At 42.8% G+C, this 15,818-nt stretch overlaps 1 protein-coding gene across 2 annotated transcripts in view; it reads left to right on the top strand.

The window, feature by feature from the left end:
- Positions 1–493: 493 nt before the first annotated feature.
- LOC137377667 (BCL-6 corepressor-like protein 1) overlaps positions 494–15,818 on the top strand; it is a 355,666-nt gene continuing 340,341 nt past the window's right edge. For both annotated transcript variants that reach the window (XM_068047573.1, XM_068047570.1), the window contains exon 1: positions 494–759. The gene's annotated coding sequence lies outside the window, so the exon portion shown is untranslated. The remainder of the gene's footprint in view (positions 760–15,818) is intronic.

Consider the following 15,818-nt stretch of genomic DNA (forward strand, 5'->3'; position numbering starts at 1 on the left):
TTTAGCTGAAGCAGATCTATGTCCCCTATTTGCTAATTTTACAAGTCTTCATATTGAGCTAGATATGAATTGTATTTGCATGAGAGGGTAGACAAGATGGGTTCGGTTAGTACTAACCAGAGAAAGACGGTGGAAATGTGTTTGTGTGCTCTGATTATCAGCTGCTGTGTCCTTTTCCTCTGCCGACACGATAGTGAAAGTGTGACTTTCTTGGAGCGTCGAACACACAGTGACTGGCTGACTGCCCAAGCTTTGTTTTTAATCTGATGGTTTTAAGTGACATTAGAAAACTCAGGTATAGGTCAGTGGAGAGTGCAATGCTTAAAAAAAAGTAAAGATTGCACCTTATACATAAATACAACAGCGGATGTAACATTGCTTTAAAAAAAAACTCCGTGGAGTATTTAGCCTTGAACATCGAAAGGAGGACGGTGGTTTGCACAGGGCAGGCGGGTTTTCTAGATGTGACCCTGCAAATAGGTAGCTGCGGCGGCGCTAGGACCCTGGGGACGCGACTGCAGTGAGGAGTGGTGGAAATGTGCGCAGCAGACAGCGATATGGAGCGAAAGTAAACTCATTCCTGGTTTCACGTATTATTGTATACATTTAAAAAGAAAAACATCGATTATATCAGCTCCAGCTCGGCGCTTGTGCACCGTCGGAACCCGCACTTTCACAACCCCCGGGGCCCCGCTTCGGATCGGAGCTGGATCTGGACCTTCCTTGAACGGGAAAGCAGCAGCTCCGAATTAAATCCAGGTAATTTGTTTTTAAAATAAAGAGGCTGAGCTGGGTGGAGCTGAGCTGTGTCTGTGGCGAGAAGCGATGTGCCACCATGTACCCCTCGCAACATCAACAAAAGGAGACGCTTCGCTTTGCTTCTGCTCTGGGGGCGATCTCGTCAATTTCGTGTCAGTTTCACTCGCAGCTTGATTTGTTTTATTTTTTGCAAACCTTGGACGGAGAGAATAACTGCAAATTACAGACATGTGTTAAAAATCATGGAAAGGATTTGATAATTAGAAAGGATCGGGCTAGGTTATTTTAAAACACAAGTTTATAGGCTCTGAGCAAGACATTTAAAAGGGTAAATGTCCAACTTCCGGGAAGCAACTTATTCCCATATTGCGCGGTTGTTTTATTTATTTTACACACAACAAAGCTTTCAGTCACACAGAGTTATTGTGCAACGGTTCACGTAGAGTTAGTTTGTAGTTTAGGCCACCGAAGTATCTTATTTAGGTTTAATTGGCGTTTGCACTTGTGGAGGAGCCGGGCCCCACCGGGCTGAGTGATCAGCAACACCGGACTCTGTAATGATAGAAATATTGTCAGGTTCAGGGGCTGCGGCCAGACTGGGGCTGGGAAATGGGACAACCTCTTTTGCGACTCATGTCTCTGCCTCGTCCTTGAGAATATTTACCAGGAATCCAGCGAAGGAGTGAAAGACAGAAAACGATATCCACTTGTCCTATTCCTAATTTTTGTAATGCATAAAAGAACAACCCCCACTAGGAATTCACGTTTGTTTTTATATTTTAAATATGAATACTGGAAGGAACCAAAAACATCTTAATCTTTGCAGAGAGTTGTGGGTCTCGGGTTCCCGGACTGTTGTTTGCACAAGGTCCAGCCGCGATGACCGACCGTCACTGGGTGGAAGAAGGATGTGACGGACTATTTAAATATCCATTGGACGCTTGTTATTCCGCTTCGAAGGGATAGTCGAAACAAACAAAAAATGTACTCGGGGTGGCCTTCCTTTAAACTCAGCAGATAGCCACGTTGTTAATTCTGAACACTCGACACCGGGATTTTTTTCTTTAAATTAACAGCCCCGAATCCAATCCCGTCCAGGCAGCAAGTCTTTTGAAATAATTATTTTTGTGTTTTAATGTGTCGCGGCCTTGTTGCGCAAGCATCTTGCATTCAATTTGGAGAAAGTTTTAAAGTTGGATTAGATCCCTGCTTTGATGATTCCAGTCGAGCTGGTAGTTTGGGGCGGGGGTGGGTGGTGGAAAGTGCTATTAGCCTTAAAGACCCTAGGAAAGGGACAAAATCAGGCAGGTATCCAGTGATTCCTCCTGCAAAGTGTACACGAGAACAGGGTTAGCTACGATGACCCCTCCTACCCAAGTTGCCCATATTCGCTGTCTCGGCCCACATATAAAAGTTGACTACTTGCGGCTGCTATGAGAGTGCACCGAACACATGGAGCTATTACTCATTATAAGATTGTCAGGCCAATGAAGTCCAGGTAGAGTTTTAAAAATTCAATTTATGATGTGGGAATCGTTGGCATTTATTACCCATCCTAATTGCCCTGGATACAATTTAAAAGGCTGTTAAGAGTCAATCGCTTTGATGTGGGACTGGAGTTACATAGAGGCCAAACTAGGTGATCCAATAAACTGCTGACCATCATACTTCCCTTTCTGGCCCCAATGTTAGCTGATATTGCTAATGGTTCTCTCATCTCAGGTACTGCCCACCCTCCCCCCACTTCAAATCATAGAAACATAGAAAAACATAGAAAATAGGAGCAGGAGTAGGCCATTCAGCCCTTTGAGCCTGCTCCGCCATTCATTATGATCATGGCTGATCATCCAACTCAGTAACCTGTTCCCGCCTTCGTCCCATACCCTTTAATCCCTTTAGACCCAAGAGCTAGATCTAACTCCTTCTTGAAAACATACAATGTTTTGGCCTCAACTGCTTTCTGTGATAGAGAATTCCACAGGCTCACCAGTCTCTGGGTGAAGAAATTTCTCCTCATCTCAGTCCTGAAAGGTTTACCCCGTATCCTTAGACTATGACCCCTGGTTCTGGACTCCCCCACCATCGGGAACATCCTTCCTGCATCTACCCTGTCAAGTCCTGTTAGAATTTTGTAGGTTTCTATGAGATCCCCCCTCACTCTTCTGAACTCCAGCAAATATAATCCTAACCGACTCAATCTCTCCTCGTATGTCAGTCCCGCCATCCCAGGAATCAGTCTGGTAAACCTTCGCTGCACTCCCTCTATAGCAAGAACATCCTTCCTCAGATAAAGAAACCAAAACTGCACACAATATTCCAGGTGTTGCCTCACCAAGGCCCTATATAATTGCAGCAAGACATCCCTGCTCCTGGATTCAAATCCTCTCGCTATGAAGGCCAACATACATTTGCCTTTTTTACTGCCTGTTGGACCTGCATGCTTACCTTCAGCAACTGGTGTACGGGAACACCCAGGTCTCACTGAGTTCCGATGAAGGGTCACTGACCCGAAACGTTAACTCTGCATCTCTTTCCACAGATGCTGCCAGACCTGCTGAGTGGTTCCAGCATTTGTTGTTTTTATTTCAGATTTCCAGCATCCGCAGTATTTTGCTTTTATCTCACTGCATATTCCCTCTCTCAGTTTATAGCTGTTCAGATAATCTGCCTTCCTGTTTTTGCTACCAAAGTGGATAACTTCACATTTATCCACATTATACTGCATCTGCTATGCATTAGCCCACTCACTAAACTTGTCCAAATCACCCTGAAGCCTCTCTGCATCCTCCTCACAACTCGCCCTCCCACCCAGTTTTGTGTCATCTGCAAATTTGGAGTTTCCTCATCTAAATTATTTATAATGTGAATAGCTGGGGTCCTACCACCGATCCCTGTGATGCCCCACTAGTCACTGCCTGCCATTCAGAAAAAGACCCATTTATCCCTACTCTTTGTTTCCTGTCTGCCAACCAATTTTCTATCCATCGCAATACATTACCCCCAATCCCATGCGCTTTAATTTTACATGCTAATCTCTAATGTGGGACTTTGTCGAAAGCCTTCTGAAAGTCCAATTAAACCACGTCCACTGGCTCCCCCTCATCAACTCTACGAGTTATATCCTCGGCGAATTCTAGTAGATTTGTCAAGATGATTTCCCTTTTGTAAATCCATGCTGACTCTGCCCAATTCTACCACTGGGCTCTGCTATAAAATCTTTGATGATGGACTCTAGAATTTTCCCCACTATCAACGTCAGTGACTGATCTATAATTCCCTGCTTTCTCTCAATATTCCTTTTTAAATATTGGGGTTACATTAGCTACCCTCCAATCTGTAGAAACTGTTCCAGAGTCTATAGAATCTTGGAAGATGACCACCAATGCATCCATTATTTCTAGAGCCACTTCCTTAAGTACTCTGGGATCCCCTTACCATCAGGCCCTGGGGATTTATCGGCCTTCAATCCCATCAATTTCCCCAACACCATTTCTCTATTAATACTGATTTCCTTCAGTTCCTCTCTCTCACTAAGCCCTGTGTTCTCCAACATTTCTGGTATGATATTTGTGTCCTCCTTTGTGAAGACATCATTGCCTCAAAAAACCAACCCTTGACTTCTCTTTCCTTGTAAACTATCGTTCCATTTCCAACCTCCCTTTCCTTTCCAAAGTCCTTAAATATGCTGTCACCTCCCAAATTGGTGCCCATCTTTCCATGTTTCATGTTTGACAAATTTGCTAGAGTTTTTTGAGGATATAACAAGCAGTTGATAAAGGGGATCTGGTAGATGTAGTATATTTAGATTTCCAGAAGGCATTCAATAAAGTGCCACATAAAACATTATTGCACAAGATAGGAGCTCACAGTATTGGGGGTAATGTATTAGTGTGGATTGAGGATTAGTTAACTCTCAGAAGACAGCGTCGGATTAATGGGTCTTTTTCAGGTTGGAAAGACGTAACTAGTGGAGTGCCACAAGGATCAGTCCTAAGGCCTTAATTATTTATTATTTATATTAATGTTTTGGAGGAGGGGGCAGAGTGTAATACATCCAAATTTGCTGACTATACAAAAATGGGTGGGAGGGCATGTTGTGATGAGGACATAAGGAATATGCAAGGAGATATAGATAGGTTGAGTGAGTGGTCAAAAACTTGGCTGATGGAGTTTAAGTGTGAGGTCATGCACTTTGGTAGGAAGAATCAAAAGGCAGACTATTATTTAAATTCAGAGACTTCAAAAAAGTGCAGCACTGAGGGATCTGGGTGTTCTCGTGCATGAAACACAAAAAGTTAGCATGCAGGTGCAGCAAGTAATTAAGAAGGCAAGTGGAATTTTGGCCTTTATTGCTAGGGGCTTGGAGTTTAAAAATAGGGAAGTCTTGTTACAACTGTACAGGGTCTTGGTGAGGCCACACCAACTGTGTACAGTTTTGGCCCCTGTATTTAAGAAAGGATATACTAGCATTGGAGGCAGTTCAAAAGATATTCACTAGGCTGATTCCTGGGATGAAGGGGTTAATAATCAAGAATGGATAAACAGGTTAGGCCTTTATTCATTAGAGTTTAGGAGAATGAGGGGTGATCTTATTGAAACGTACAAGATTCTGAGGGGGCTTGACAGGGTAGATGTTGAGAAGATCCCCACTAGTGGGGGAATCTCAAACTAGGGGACATAGTTACAGAATAAGGGGACACTCATTTAAAACTGAGATGCGAAGGAATTTCTTCTCTGAGGGTAGTGAATGTCTGGAATTCTCTACCTCAGAGAGTTGTGGAGGCTAGATTACTGAAAGTATTGAAAGAGGAAGTAGATAGATTTTTGAAATATCAGTGTCAAATTCTGCTTGAAAATGCTCCTGTGAAGCCCCTTGAGACATTTCACTCCATTAAAGATGCTATATAAATATAGGTTGTTGTTGTTGCAAAGGGCTTTCATGATCATGTGTTTTTACAACAATCAAGACAACTTCATGGCCACAAGATTTTTATTTGTAGCTTGTTGAAACTGAATTCAAATTTTCAAACTGCCACGTTAGGATTCTCTGTACTACTCATTTAATAATGTAACCTTTACACTACCATGCGCCATACACCTGAGGCACATGAGGTGACCATACCACGTCATTTGGTGGCAGTCCGACCACATGCTGTTTGGTATGCTGGTTATGTGCAGCTGCTGGCACTTGCAATTTGGAAGGATTTTTTCGGGGAGTGGGAAGGATAACAATATTTAATCACAATCAGCCTTTCCAGAGAACAAAGAACAAAGAACAGTACAGCACAGGAACAGGCCATTCGGCCCTCCAATCTTGATGCCTGCCTAAACTAAAACCTTCTGCACTTCCGGGGACCGTATCCCTCTATTCCCATCCTATTCATGTATTTGTCAAGATGCCTCTTAAACGTAATTATCGTACCTGCTTCCACCACCTCCCCCAGCAGCAAGTTCCAAGCACTCACCACTCTCTGTGTAAAGAACTTGCCCCGCACATCCCCTCTAAACTTTGCCCCTCTCAACTTAAGCCTATGTCCCCTAGTAACTGACTCTTCTACCCTGGGAAAAAGCTTCTGACGATCCACTCTGTCCATGCCTCTCATAACTTGGTAAACCTCTATCATGTCACCCCTCTACCTCCGTTGTTCCAGTGAAAACAATCCGAGTTTATCCAACCTCTCCTCATAGCTAATGCCCTCCAGACCAGGCAACATCCTGGTAAACCTCTTCTGTACCCTCTCCAAAGCCTCCACGTCCTTCTGGTAGTGTGGCGACCAGAATTGCACGCAATATTCTAAGTGTGGCCTAACTAAAGTTCTGTACAGCTGCAGCATGACTTGCCAATTTTTATACTCTATGCCCCGACCGATGAAGGCAAGCATGCCGTTTGCCTTCTTGACTACCTTATCCACCTGCGTTGCCACTTTCAGTGACCTGCGGACCTGTACGCCCAGATCTCTCTGCCTGTCAATACTCCTAAGGGTTCTGCCATTTACTGTATACTTCCCACCTGCATTAGATCTTCCAAAATGCATTACCTCACATTTGTCCGGATTAAACTCCATCTGCCATTTCTCCGCCTAAGTCTCCAACCGATCTATATCCTGCTGATCCTCTGACAATCCTCATCACTGTCCGCAACTCCACCAACCTTTGTATCATCCGCAAATTTACTAATCAGACAAGCTACATTTTCCTCCAAATCATTTATATATACTACAAAGAGCAAAAGTCCCAGCACTGATCCCTGCGGAACACCACTAGTCACATCCCTCCATTCAGAAAAGCAACTTCCACTGCTACCCTCTGTCTTCTATGACAGAGCCAGTTCTGTATCCATCTTGCCAGCACACCTCTGATCCCGTGTGACTTCACCTTTTGTACCAGTCTGCCATGAGGGACCTTGTCAAAGGCTTTATTGAAGTCCGTATAGATAACATCCACTGCCCTTCCTTCATCAATCATCTTTGTCACTTCCTCAAAAGACACGACCTCCCCTTCACAAAACCATGCTGCCTCTCGCTAATAAGTTTGTTTGTTTCCAAATGGGAGTAAATCCTGTCCCAAAGAATCCTCTCTAATAATTTCCCTACCACTGATGTGAGGCTCACCGGCCTATAATTTCCTGGATTATCCTTGCTACCCTTCTTAAACAAAGGAACTACATTGGCTATTCTCCAGTCCTCTGGGACCTCACCTGTAGCCAATGAGGATGCAAAGATTTCTATCAAGGCCCCAGCAATTTCTTCCCTTGCCTCCCTTAGTATTCTGGGGTAGATCCCATCAGGCCCTGGGGACTTATCTACCTTAATGCTTTGCAAGACACCCAACATCTCCTCCTTTTTGATAATGAGATGACTGAGACTATCTACACTCCCTTCCCTAGGCTCGTCATCCACCAAGTCCTTCCCTTTGGTGAATACTGATGCAAAGTACTCATTTAGTACCTCGCCCATTTCCTCTGGCTCCACACATAGATTCCCTTCTCTGTCCTTGAGTGGGCCAACCCTTTCCCTAGTTACCCTCTTGCTCTTTATATATGTATAAAAAACCTTGGGATTATCCTTAATCCTGTTTGCCAATGACTTTTCATGACTCCTTTTAGCCCTCCTCACTCCTTGCTTAAGTTCCCTCCTACTGTCTTTATATTCCTCAAGGGATTCGTCAGTTCCTAGCCTTCCAGCCCTTACAAATGCTTCCTTTTTCTTTTTGACTAGGCTCACAATATGCCTCGTAATCCAAGGTTCCCGAAACTTGCCAAACTTATCCTTCTTCCTCACAGGAACATGCCGGTCCTGGATTCTAATCAACTGACGTTTGAAAGACTCCCACATGTCAGATGTTGATTTACCCTCAAACAGCCACCCCCAATCTAAATTCTTCAGTTCCTGCCTAATGTTATAATTAGCCTTCCCCCAATTTAGCACCTTCACCCGAGGACTACTCCTCCTGGATGCTCCTTACAAATTCTGCCCCATCTAAGCCCCTAGCACTAAGTGAGTCCCAGTCAATATAGGGGAAGTTAAAATCACCCACCACTTCAACCCTGTTACCTTTACACCTTTACAGAAAGTAGACTAGGTAGCTTTACTGCAAGATCAAAGCCAACCAAAAATGAAAAAATATATATTTTGGACCTCTGTTTCAACACCCAGCCCTATTATCAAGATTGAGCTTCATTAAAATAGATTCCATGTTGTTAATTGGCCTGAACATAATTTGTGCGCAGGATTTGAGGACTGGTAAAACTCAGAGCTTGCATTATGAGATGCAGAGTGCTTCAGCAGCATAGTAGACATTAAGCCTTCACATCTGATTGTGAAGCCTGGGAAGAACCACTGCCCGATAGACTTTGAGTTCAGTGTCGGGTCTGGTCTAACGATTTTCAAAAACCCCAGTATGTAATTTACTATAGGCTGTGCTTGCTCTTGGATGCGGTGGTGTACCACTTCAACAATGTCAGCTTTTTGTGATAGATAGCTTCCAAGATATGTGAAGTGAGGGGCATTTTCCAACACTTCATCGTGAATCTCAATTGAAGGTGTAGGATTTGATACATTTGGCGTGGGTTGGTTGAGGACTTTGGTCTTCCTGGTATTCAGGGCAGGTCTCATGCTCCTGTAGGATTTGGTGAATACGTGAACTATCTGTTGTAGTTCTTCTTCAGATAGAAGACTAACTTGTGCATTGTCAGCATGCTGTAGTTCTGTTACAAAAGTGGTTGTTGTCTTGGTTTTGGCCTTCAGCCAGTTGAGGTTGAAGAGTTTACCATCAGTGCGATAAGTTATTACCACAGCTGGGAGGAACCTGTTGGTAGTTGAGGCATTGCTGCAAGATGGATTGAGAATGACACAACTGGTGCTGAAGCTTGGATAACTTATGGACACCATATCAAGGCCCAAGAACAACATCATCAACGCTGTCTTAGAAAGATCTTGTGAATCAAGTGGGAGGACAAAAGAACAAACATGAGTGTCCTCCAAGACACAGACATACCAAGTATAGAGGCCATGATAATCTCACATCAGCTGACGGGGACAGGACATGTCGTCAGAATGTCTGACTCAAGACTGCCAAACAGGTGCTCTACTTAGAACTGTGCCAGGCAGACTGTTTACACGGGGGTTAAAGGAAATGCTCCAAAGACAATCTCAAAGTCTCTATGAAGGTCTGCTCTATTAACATCAACACATGGGAAGTAGGTGCCTAATCACGACCAAAATGGTGATCCATCATCAAAAATGGTGTCAAGACCTTCCAATCAACAAGAGCCACTGAGGGAGAACAATGAGAGAGACGGAAAGAGAGGACGGATGCTCGAGCAAACTATCTGCCACCACCTCCTGCAGCCAACAACCGATGTCCTCACTGTGGGAGAGCCTGCAAGGCTAATAAGATAGGGCTCATAAGCCATTTGTGAACCCACAGCCAATGCTGACATCTCACTTTCACCAAGCCACCTGCAAGGAAGACTCATCACTGACACAAGGGATTGTTGCTGCTGATGAAACCTGATAATACGAGGTGCCAGATATTGCATTATCAACCAAATGTTTTCAGCATAGGGGAAAAATTAATAGGAATACATTTTTAAAACTTTTTGATCTAGTAAAATGGTAGTGGAAATGCAAGGTAGGTCACATCTTTAGAGTAGCTGAATTTCTATTGCGTTTTTAAAGTGCATTCTTCATTAAAGGTTTTCCACACAGATCACATTTTAAAGGTGGGGCTAAAGAGTGGTGAGCCGAAGAGACTTAGCTGTTGGCAAGAAAAAAGACAGAAGCGCAAGGGGAGAGCCAACCGTGTAATAGCCCTGACAACCAATTTTATCTGCAGCACCTGTGAAAGAGTCTGTCACTCTAGAATTGGCCTTTATAGCCACTCCAGGTGCTGCTTCACAAACCACTGATCACCTCCAGGCGCTTACCCATTGTCTCTCGAGACAAAGAGGCCAAAGACGAGGAAGACATCTTAAAAATACTCACTAATACTGTAGGCAATACAGTACGCTTACATTCTGCTGCCATCTTTTATTATACTGATTGACCACAATGAACACCTAGGTGTTTCTGTGCAGTTGTGCGATGCCATTTCCAAACACAATTCCTTTGCACTCTTCCCTCTGTTAGCTCCTGTGGAACTGCACCAGTTGTTGCTCTTTCGTTCAGGCCTTCCAATACAGAGTTCCATTGTCTCAGCTTTTGTAGGAGACCTAATTTGACAACTTCCAAGGAAACCAATTTTCAACCATACAGCAGTCATGCTCTGCCAATGGCAATCTTTTTACCATAACATGCATCGTTACTTGATTTTAGCCAATTCTACTATTGTTGGTCAATCTGCCCTACTAGCTGGTATTCACCATTCTTCTCAAGTAGTATGTTCAAAAACATCCAGGCCTCTGCTGCTGTGCCTCTGTCGGGGTGGATGCCATTGCTAAAAGGGATATATTCATTTACTCAACATGCAATCTAAGAGGATTATTATTTAACCCCAGAATAATTAAAATGGTGCAATAGTGTTCCTGTCATTCCTATACTTTTCCAATAGCCTTTATATCTTGCTCAATGTACTTGCATGTTTGAATTTTTCCTGAAATTGAGGTTGTGGACCTAACTGATTTATGTCTAAATTTCTTTAACTCAGTGTTAAGGGGCACTGCTCAATTTTCAGACATGGATCTTATATGGTGCATCTGTTACTGTTAATATTACAATATCTATTTCATACCAGTGCAAATTAAAACAGTATTATATAGTATGAAATATAATTCATAGTTCCTACCATGCACTAGACTGTAGCTGTTGAGGCACCAAATAGCTAGTGATACATTCTAGATCTCCTTGTGGTCTTTCATACTTTCCGCCCTTCTAACTCTGTCACAGCACATCCAAGGATAACATTATTCCCCCCACCCCCTAGACCAAGTACTGACTCTAGTTACAGTTTCATGATGCCAGACATGCTCTAGCACTTTGCACAAGGAGCCATTCTTTATTTGTGAGCCTTCACACTGAGTATTGGCATGTTATTTGACTATGCAGAATGTCACAACTGAGCCCAATCCAGTCCTCATCGAGCACCCACAGATGCACCCTTTCCAGGACTGGTTTCTCGATAATGATCAGGAGTGGCACCCAGGGATAGTTTCTTTTGCTTTCCCCAACCTCGGTTTGTCCAGGCCAATTGTAGCATACAATTCATGTCTTAGTTGAGAGCAGCAATCTCAGCACAGACTGAGGAATGAACCTGGGATCTTCTAGCCAGTATGGCTTTGTAACACACTGTGCCATCATAAAAATTATTAAAATAGTTCAATATAACATTACAATTTAAAACTAAAATGGTTCCTAATGATCTTTTGCAGATGGACACCTGAATAGATATATAATACATGTAAGATATTGCTTTGCTTTTGCTGCATTATGGTGTTTATTGTGCATATAGCCTTTATGAATGATCAATATTTTGTGTTAATTAAATAAGTGATATGCTCCTATCAATGTAGAATTTACCCATTTCATATCTGACAAAGATCAATTATATTGCATATCACTAGTGCAATCTTCAAAATGGATCATGCACAACTAAATATTTAATTGGTGATGTCCAGATCAGAGATCAATGTCATCATTAAGATTTCAGTATAGTGAAATGATAAGTGGTGCATTTTTTATAGTTACCCTGTCACTTTTATTTGTCACCAGAGTTACAGTAAAACATAATGTTGGGTATATGTAAGTTTTGTGCAGTGTCCCCTTGAACTGTGAAAAACCACTAGCAGTACAATTAAGGATTTTATCCTTCCAAACTTGGGTTATGTCTAGAGAGAGTATTTGGAGCGATTATAACATTACGATGAAGTCCTGTCACTAGTGGTGATTCTGATGGGAACAACTTGAAATTGTCATGCAGGCCCCCACCTACCAAGAATGAGGCACATTAGTTTTGCCACAGGGACATTAAACTTCAAGTTGTTGCTGGGAAGAAAAGACCTGTTACAAGGAATTACCAGGCCAGGCCCCTGGCCGGAAAGACATTTTTGCATATTAGCAGAGAGTGTTGGAACAAAGGAGTTATCCCCTGCTCCCATACAATGCACAGAAGAGACCTGGTCAAACCAGTCGGTTAAGTGACCACATGCTCCCAACTTAGGGAGTTTTAAATTGTAGAGACAATGTTTGAACTGGCTGAAGGCAGTTTTGCTCCTGGACTGAGAACATCTTTCTCACCGGCTTCGGAATCCATTGAAGACATATGAACCCCAAGAGAGAAAAGTCTCCTATAGTGAACTAGGTTTAAGAAGAATACTGGGCCCAATGAAAAGTAAGAATTACCTACAAGAAAGGACTCTTCAGTGAGCTCGAAGAACCTTAACTCTTCAGATATTGCCTCAAACCTTTCTACTTATTTTTTTCTTCTCTTTTCTGTCCCTATCTGCACGTGCGTATCACATATGCATGCTAGCGTGGGCATGTCGTGTATCTGTAAGCGTTAACCGAATTAGAGTTTAAATTTAATAAATTTCACCTTTCTTCTTTAAACCTAAGAAAACCTGTTTGTGCTCATTTCTTTACCTTATAATTGGAAAGCGGTGAACAAGGATTCACCAAGGGGGAGCTCAAAACACGGTGTATTTAAAAGTAAAACCCTGTTACAGTAAGACCAGGTGAAGGCTGAGAGGGACCCCTAGACACCTTCCTCACCTGGTCGTAACAAAATGATATATTAACAGAATCACAAGTAGCATATTGGCACATTGAAGTGCACTGGTTTAAATGTGATTTTTCTTATTCCCCCGTATTGGTATCAGTTTTTTTACAGAGGCCCAGTGACAACTCTGGATATCTGACTTGAGAGTTCCACAATTTATATTTTGTCTGGACCTGCTCTTTCCAAAGTGCACACCTCTCAACTGCCACTCATTTAAATGATGTCTGCTGAAAGTACAAATGTGTGAATGCTGAGTGAGACCAGGACATGGATTGTGATGCTCCCTATGAATGAATTGCCTGCTGGCACTCACTGTCTAGGTTCAGACACTTGAACAGGCAATTGGTGCCTGTAGAACTGTACCCCAGCAGGGAGTCAGCGCCTTCACAAAAATGAGGAGAGAATGTGGGAAAATAGGAGGAGGAAAATAAAATCTTCCATCATATCTCCATAGCAACATGAAACATAAACCACATCATCATTAGAAACAGCTCTCTATCTATTGGGCATACTTTGTGCAGGGTAAAGTATAACAGTGAAATCAAAATAAATTAATGGTGGTCAACATAGGGTTAGCAATTTATAATTCATTATGATGCTGAATTCTAGCTCTCCAGTATTAAATTTAGACTGCTAATTATTAGGGAAATGATTAAAGATATTTTCTTTGTCTATTAGTTAAAATTCAAGTTATTCCTATATTTGCAACACCAGTCCTGAGATGAATTTTACTTTCTGGGTGACTTTTTTTTGAAAAAAGTATTTGTTAGAGTTAACCAGATGTGAACTCAAAGATTGTATGTTTTTACATTGAATGTTTATATTCAGCTGTCTCAGTTTGTAAAAGCTCTGTCTTATGTGAAAATGAGCCAGAAAGGCCCCAGATTTGATTCAGGGTCTGTGCTGATTTTTGATCTCAGATTAATCTAATTGAAAATGAGCAAAAAGGGAAAAATATATCCTTCCATGTTTACACATTCATACATTGCAGCAGGAGACACTGGATGGTGATCAGGGGTGGAAATCCTGGTAGATTTTTACCTTCCCAAACCCACGGCACAAAGGCCAATCATAGTTCCCCAACCACCCCTCTTGCAACGATCAGTTAACACACCTCAGAGAGTTTTTATTTCCTTTGGCAACTTGAAGTTGTTGATAAGAGGACTCCATGAGATAGCTCAACTGGGTACATATAATAAGTGAGAAAGGTTTGTATGGTTGCTGGAATGATGGATTATAAAGGTGTGGTCACTTACTTGAAAAGCAGGCAAGATCTTTATAATGGGAAAAAAACCTTACTATCAACTAAAATTAATGTAATGGAAGCTTAGGTTGTCAAATTAGCTCAGCTGGTAGCTTTTCTCTTCTGGATCAGAAGTTTATGTGTTCAAGCCTCTTACTCCAGTACAGTACTAAGGGAATGCTGCATTGTTGGCAATATTACTCTTTACATGAGGTCCTGGCTACCTATTTTAGTGGCACAGGTGATTGTAAAGATCCCATGTCACTATTCCCCTGGTGGCCTAGACAACATTCCTCCCATGACCACCATCAAAAAACAGTTTGGTTATTTGTGTGGTTGACAGGGCCCTCAACTGTGTTCAACCTATTTCCGACACTTCTGTCCTCACCCCTTCCCATCCCTCCCAGAACCATGACAGGGTTCCACTTGTTCTCACTTTCCACCCCACCAGTCTCCACATCCAAAGGAACATCCTCCACCATTTCCATCACCTGCAGCATGATGCCACCACCAAACACATCTTCCCTTCCCCTCCCCAGTCAGAATTCCGAAGGGATCGTTCCCTCCGTGACGCTCTGGTCCACTCCTCCATCACCCCCGACACCTTGTCCCCTTCCCACGGTACCTTCCCATGCAATTGCTGGAGGTGTAATATTTGCCCTTTTACCTCCTCTCTCATCACCATCCAAGGCCCCAAACACTCCTTCCACGTGAAGCAGCGATTTACTTGTACTTCCTTCAATTTAGTATACCGTATTCGCTGCTCACAATGCAGTTGCTTCTGCACTGGGGAAACCAAACACTTTACTGAACACCTCCGCTCAGTCCAAAAGCATGACCCTGAGGCTTCCGGTTGTTTGCCATTTCAGCATGCACCCCCACGCACCCCCCCCCACACCACCGCCGCCCCGCTCTCATGCCCACATTTCTGTCCTTGGCCTGCTCCAGTGTTCCAGTGAACATCAACGCAAGCTCGAGGAGCAGCACCTGATCTTTCGATTAGGCACTCTACAGCCTCGCAGACTCAACCTTGAATTCATAAATTTCAGAGCATGACTAGCCTTTTTTTAAAAAAACTCCTTTGGTTATTTGTTGTTGCATTTGCCTATTTAGCAACAGTCAGTGCACTTCAGAAGTAAATTATTGTGTTAAGTATTTTGGGATCTTTTGATTACATGATAAAGTACTAAATTGAGATGCCAGCCTTGATTCACTTGTAACATTCTTGCCTCTGAGTCAGAAGATTGTCAATTCAAGTCTCATTACAGAGACCGGAGCACAAAATCTAGGCTGACACTTCAGTGCAGTACAAAAGGAGTGCTGCATTGTCTTAGGTGCCATCTTTCAAATGAGACATTAAACTGAGACCTTGTCTTCCCTCTCAGGTGGGCATAAAAGATCCCATGGCACTATTTTGAAGAGCAGGTGAGTTCTCCTGGTGTACTGACCAATATTTCTCCCTCACTAAATCAGATTATCTGATCGTTACCTTGCTACTGTTTGTGGAACTTTGCTGTGTGAAAATCAACTGCTGCATTTTCTATATTACAGCAGTAATTACACTTCAGAAATACTTCATTGGCTGTTAAGCGCTTTGAGACGC

This window comes from Heterodontus francisci, chromosome 15 (assembly GCF_036365525.1).
Source record: "Heterodontus francisci isolate sHetFra1 chromosome 15, sHetFra1.hap1, whole genome shotgun sequence".
NCBI classification, from domain to species: Eukaryota; Metazoa; Chordata; class Chondrichthyes; order Heterodontiformes; family Heterodontidae; genus Heterodontus; species Heterodontus francisci.